The sequence below is a fragment of the Botryllus schlosseri genome, chromosome 7 (assembly GCF_051294905.1).
Source record: "Botryllus schlosseri isolate E-star chromosome 7, Bs_hap1, whole genome shotgun sequence".
Classification (NCBI taxonomy): Eukaryota; Metazoa; Chordata; class Ascidiacea; order Stolidobranchia; family Styelidae; genus Botryllus; species Botryllus schlosseri.
In genome coordinates, this window is record NC_137242.1 from 22,854,705 (window position 1) to 22,860,252 (window position 5,548).

A 5,548-nucleotide genomic window follows, 5' to 3' on the forward strand; every position below is an offset into this window, starting at 1 on the left:
CATTCATCTACGATGCCAACCTCTTCTGCGTCGGGGCACATGAAGACATAAAGTTTTGTCCAAGACACCGCTGATGGAATGTAGTGCCACAAAGATCAGCGGCGACAAAACCTTTGCCAAAAATGACCGTAGCTGGTTGATAAAAAACTTTCGATAGGGATATGCTGCGTTGTCGAAATGGTCGGCAGTCGGCACCGACTCGTCCCATTATTGCAATCTGAGTAGACGTTAGTTCAAATGCGACGCGCAGCGGAATTTAATTTACACCAATTTGAAATTGTGTGCGTCAGACATGCTTCGTAGAGCTGTGTTGGGTACAATTGTAGTGTGCGCGTTCTGTATGTCATACATGTCCGTAAAATCGTAGCATACTACTTCAATATTAAAAAATACATTCGTTTTATGTGTGAGGCTCGGGTCGCGAGATGCCCCTTAACATCAGATCTTGAGCGTGGTCTAAAAAGCTGCTTTACGATTAATGAACTGTTCAGAAATTTCAAGTTAGATTGAGCTAATGAGCCGAACACACGGTATCGTGATCGTGACTTTCTTTGCTCTTCTTATTTTCTACCGAGACAGAAAATTGGAAATTGAAAAGAAAAATCAGAACACAAGTTGTAGCAACGTATGATAAGGTAACGAGCATTAATGTGCCACTCTCCTTGATAGTCTTGAAGTTTATTTTCCAAGCCATCAGGCAGAAGCCTCAACACAAACATGTGGGTTGGTTTTTTCACCTTTCGACGAATTGGAGCCTCCGGGACCTTTGTGTAATTTCTTGAAAGGATTTCCGCCAACAAGCATTTTTCACTCGGTGAAAATAGACTGTAAAAACCTCGCCATCTAAGCTCCAGTAAATGTTCATGTATACAAAACCCAACAACTTATTTTGCCCAAAAGGATTTCAGTGCACTATAGTTGAAATAAAACATCGGACAAAAGATGTCTTTTGAATCATGGCGCTTTATGGCCTAAGCGCCCTAAGCCAGGGTTCTCAACTTTTTTCGCCCCGCGGACCAGTAAAATTTCAAAAAATATGTGGCGGACCGGTGCACTTTCAAAAATTGAAATTAACCCAAAATATAAGGTATGCAACAGTTTTTTGCAAGTATATGGTGCTAGAGAGTGACATTTAGTGGCTTTTGATCGTAATTAAATATGTTCATAATGGCATCCATGTGATTTTACGGTAGTTAGTTTGTTAAGTCGAGATAAAATTGACTTGTCGAGATAAACGTGATACCGCCGAGAGTAGTTTGTAAACAGGATGTCTCGACGAAGGCCGTGGGTTCAAGTTATCCGCCACAGCAACTCGAATAATATTCTTCTCTTCGACAATATCGAGGGAAGAAGCGTTTTGGAGTCGAACCAAGCACCTTATCGTGCTACCTTGCTCATTGGCCATTACCACCAGACCTAGGCTACTCTGTTTACTACGAATACAATGCGGCGGACGAAAACACCTGACAGCAGCTATCCGGCCATCCAAAACATCCTGGCCGAAAAAGCACTTCGTCAGCCCACCTCCAAACATGTTGGTATTGGGCCCCACACAGCGATAAACTTCTGGGGGCTTCGCCCCAGACCCCACGGTTTGATGGGTGTTTTCACCAGTACTCGTGAGCACATTCATTCTACTCAGTGTAAGCAGAGAGTTCATGTAGCTTAATCGGGTCAATTGCGAAAATATCCGAGCATTCATGTCCGAATCCGTTAGAAATATTGGTAATGGCATATATATTGCTATAAATTTTCAATCTTCTCAGTATTGTCCGATTTTCCGGTAGAGCTGAGTGAAGTGTCGTCTTTGAAAATTTACGGCTCGTAAAAAATAATTAAAAATAACATGTTCGGGCGGGCCGGTTGAAATAATTACTTCGTTGCATGTCATTATTTCGTTACCTACCGTCTGCTATATAGTGAATAGATATTGAAATCGATCAAGCGTATTCAACTAAAAGCCGCACACGATTCCAAGTCGGTATTTCTTCACTGGCAAATAATTTTCTTCGTGGGATCGCGTTTGTCTTGTGGGGTACAGATTGCCAGGACGGCGAGATTCGGCGCCAGACATTTAAGCGCCTAGGTACAATCAGACATGAATATATATCGGCTTTCGGTCAACAAAGCTTAGTCCTTTTCGGCCCCGGTTTTCTCGGTGCCTAATTTTGGTGTGTCGTGGTGTTGGTGTGTCGTGGCGCGGTGATGGCTGACGCCGAAATGCCTATTTCTGGGAAAAGAGTACCCCCAATAAGAAAGACATTTAGTGGCACTAGATCGCGCCAGGCGCGAAAAGAAATTGAAAAATATTGGAAAAAATTTCAAAATATACTCTATAATTTATGTTCATTTGCAAAATAATTTTGGGCCCGATTCAAGCTCGGCACCTCTCCAATTGGGGGGTTTCGGGTGCCCAAGTTAGGCTATGGTCATGCAAAAAGTGTATCCCCGGTTTGGCGAGTAAGCTCGTACTTGTCGCTCGCATTTCGTCAAATGACTTATCTTGAACTTCAAGTCAAATCGATCATTAAAGTCAAATCGAATATGTTTCTAGGCCTAATGTTATCTCACAAAGTTCTGAATCAGTTTAGAATTTGGTGTTATATTTATTTTATCAATAAACACGTCTTCAACATATTGCATATGGAAAATAAGGTATCAAATTGTAAAATACCTCGCAGACCGGCGGTTGAGAACCACTGCTCTAAGTTATAGCAGACTATTTGTTGCACATCTGAACCAAATATTGTTAAGCGTCTTCATGTTCTTTTTGTATAACAATTTTCGGCTGATTTGTGGTCTGTTTCTTTTAAAGGTTCTCGAATCGACTATAATAAAACTTGAGCAACCGATTCTTTGTCGACAAAAGGACCGGCTCTATTATCTCCGTGTATTTCATTAGTGTTGCGTCTCTGGTTATATATTATATCCGATTTGTATTGCGTAATTGAATTTTTGATTAACGCTCTCGTTTTGTGAATTCTCTCATTGTTGTTTTTATACCATCCTTACGTCACACTATCTATTTCATCTTTAAATTTCGAATTGCAATCTCCGTATTTACTGACAGCCGCTCCCGATGAGTGTCAGTTGAAAAATCTTAGAGTGAATAAATTGCGAATATGAATGTGCTATTCGTTGCAATACCAAAATTCAGTTTGCAAAAAAGTGCAAATGGTATCAAAAAGGTTGGAAAGCACTGGTATAGAACTTTCGATTTTTAAATGGAATTGTGCAAAAAACCATCCGCAGTTATACTCACCATTTCCAATTATACATCCATACGATGTAGTCCTTGTTAAGATAATTTTGATCCGTGTATGACAGGGGTTGTCCTATTTCGCCGAAGGACTCATAATTAACCTGTATTTTCAATTATGAATATCAATCCACCATGACGTCACAGTTAAATATGCGTGGCGTCATGACTTTAAAAAATCATGTTTCAAACAAGGGCCTTGCTTCAAACATGTCTGTTTTAAATTGATTTTTGTTTCAAACACAACCCCATACACAACCATTCTGAAGCTAGTTAAAATACATTTCGGCCGATTTCTATTCATTTAACATCAGGGCTTACCGTGAACAATCAGAAATTCTCCAACGTGTACCGTACACTATTAATTAATAAATTTACCAAAGCGAGAGACTAGTCTATCTGCACATCTACTGAACCTGCACTAAATCCCCAGGTCCCTTCACATTATTCAACCAATTCGTTCACAGCATATATGCAGTGATTTCAAAGCGTAGATTGCACAGTAATCACCCGAGAATTATCAACGAAATACTCAAATAACTCCGATTCTATTAGTTGGAATTGAGTCAAATTCGTTTTCCATCGTTTTTGAAGACAGCTGAACAATTTCATGGGGTTGTAATTTTTCTTCATAAATTAAACATTTTAATTGGCTATGCGGCGGCTAACACTTGTTAGAATTGAACCAAATTTAGTGTGCAGCGTTTTTTGGGATAACTAGACAATTTATTCAATGAATGCCAGGAATTCATGAAAAAATAAGTTATTTTTGAACAGCCCAATTGTTCAGTGGTTCTATACTTTTACGGTTATCGATACGAATGCAAATACTGTACTTTGCGCCAACGACAGCTATCTTCGACATGAGCCAACATGTGCTGCATCAAATATTGACATTTGGCCGAGAAGTCGACTAGTACGACGAAGACACATAAAAAATACCATCTGCCTTCGAATTAAATATTACTTGCGTCTGCCTCACTGTTAAATGATATATCGTCGCTCGCTTAAACAAAGAAGATTTTCAATGATAATTTTATTTTGTCGTCAGCAAGCAATAGATAAATTCCTTCCTTCCTTCAGCCATTAGAAGACTTTGCTCTTTTGTCGTTTAGAAGATCTGTGAATATATTTTACAATGTAAGAAAGACGCGTATTTTTTATGCATGGGAGACACATTATTGTAATAATATATGACAGGAGTAACAGGGCCTAACAGGATGGTTAGTGATGTGAAATTGACGCGACACCAAGAAGCGCACGATATGAAAAACGAATATACCATCGACATTTACTGTGGAATGCAGAACATACAAATATGAATATGGGAATATTATAATGCAGGGATCACTCACTTTCCTAAATCAAAGGATAGCATCGGCCTTGGTTGAAATTGCAGAAGTAGCCGGGAGGGCAATCCAAGTCTTGTTGGCAACCCTCTGCAACGGAAAAGATAGACATTCTCTACTCTAATATTGAGCAAAGAAGCATCGCCGCGTTACGCAATGAAATAACGGACATTTCCGTGCAGTAAAATACTGAAACATGTGACTTACGTCCTCGGACTTCAGCGAGTGTCATCGCCATAATTGCCAATACAATGCAGGTGACTTTCATCTTGTTTGTTGATTATTACAGGTTCTGTAATACCGACAGTATTACCTTTTATATTACGTAAACGGGTAGAATATCACGTCGCCACGTGTAAACATGATATAGAGAATTTTCATATGATATCCAGTACGGTTGCGATTCATGTTTCAACACTCAGAAGTTTAACTATCGATATACCAGACTCAATCGTTACTAAAGTAGTACAAATGAAGAGAGATTCCCCATTTCTTCATCCATGAATGAGGAATGGGAAGTAGATTATATAGTCCGTGAATCACATCATTTGGAATTCACAGCCTCATTATGAGACGCGAGAGAGTACGGTTGCGAATGTGAGCGACAGTAATTCGAGATTTGAAATCGTTGGAAATAACGAAGCTCGTACTACCACGTTGCGTTGCATTGCGGCTATCACAGCGTATCAAACAGCATGCAAGGATTTGACAAACGGACCGCATTCATACTTGTGAATTTCAGGAAACCTATGTTAAAAATTGCTTGAAATCTTTTCGATGCCAAATATAGCATATTCTAATAATTACAAGAGCGCCTTTTTGTAACTTTAAGCAGTTCCTTTGGATAACGTAAAATTCGAACCGGAACCAAAATATTGTCTGGAAACTCGGTTAGGTATCTCTAATGCGATAACGCCAGCGACATCGCATAAAACGCGAG

At 39.6% G+C, this 5,548-nt stretch overlaps 1 long non-coding RNA gene across 1 annotated transcript; it reads right to left on the reverse strand.

The window, feature by feature from the left end:
• Window positions 1–4,280: 4,280 nt before the first annotated feature.
• LOC145442964 (uncharacterized) lies at window positions 4,281–4,943 on the reverse strand. The gene is made up of 3 exons (XR_013916218.1): window positions 4,816–4,943; window positions 4,615–4,698; window positions 4,281–4,379 (listed from the first exon to the last, which is right to left on the reverse strand). It is a non-coding gene; the product is annotated as an uncharacterized LOC145442964 (long non-coding RNA).
• Window positions 4,944–5,548: the final 605 nt, after the last annotated feature.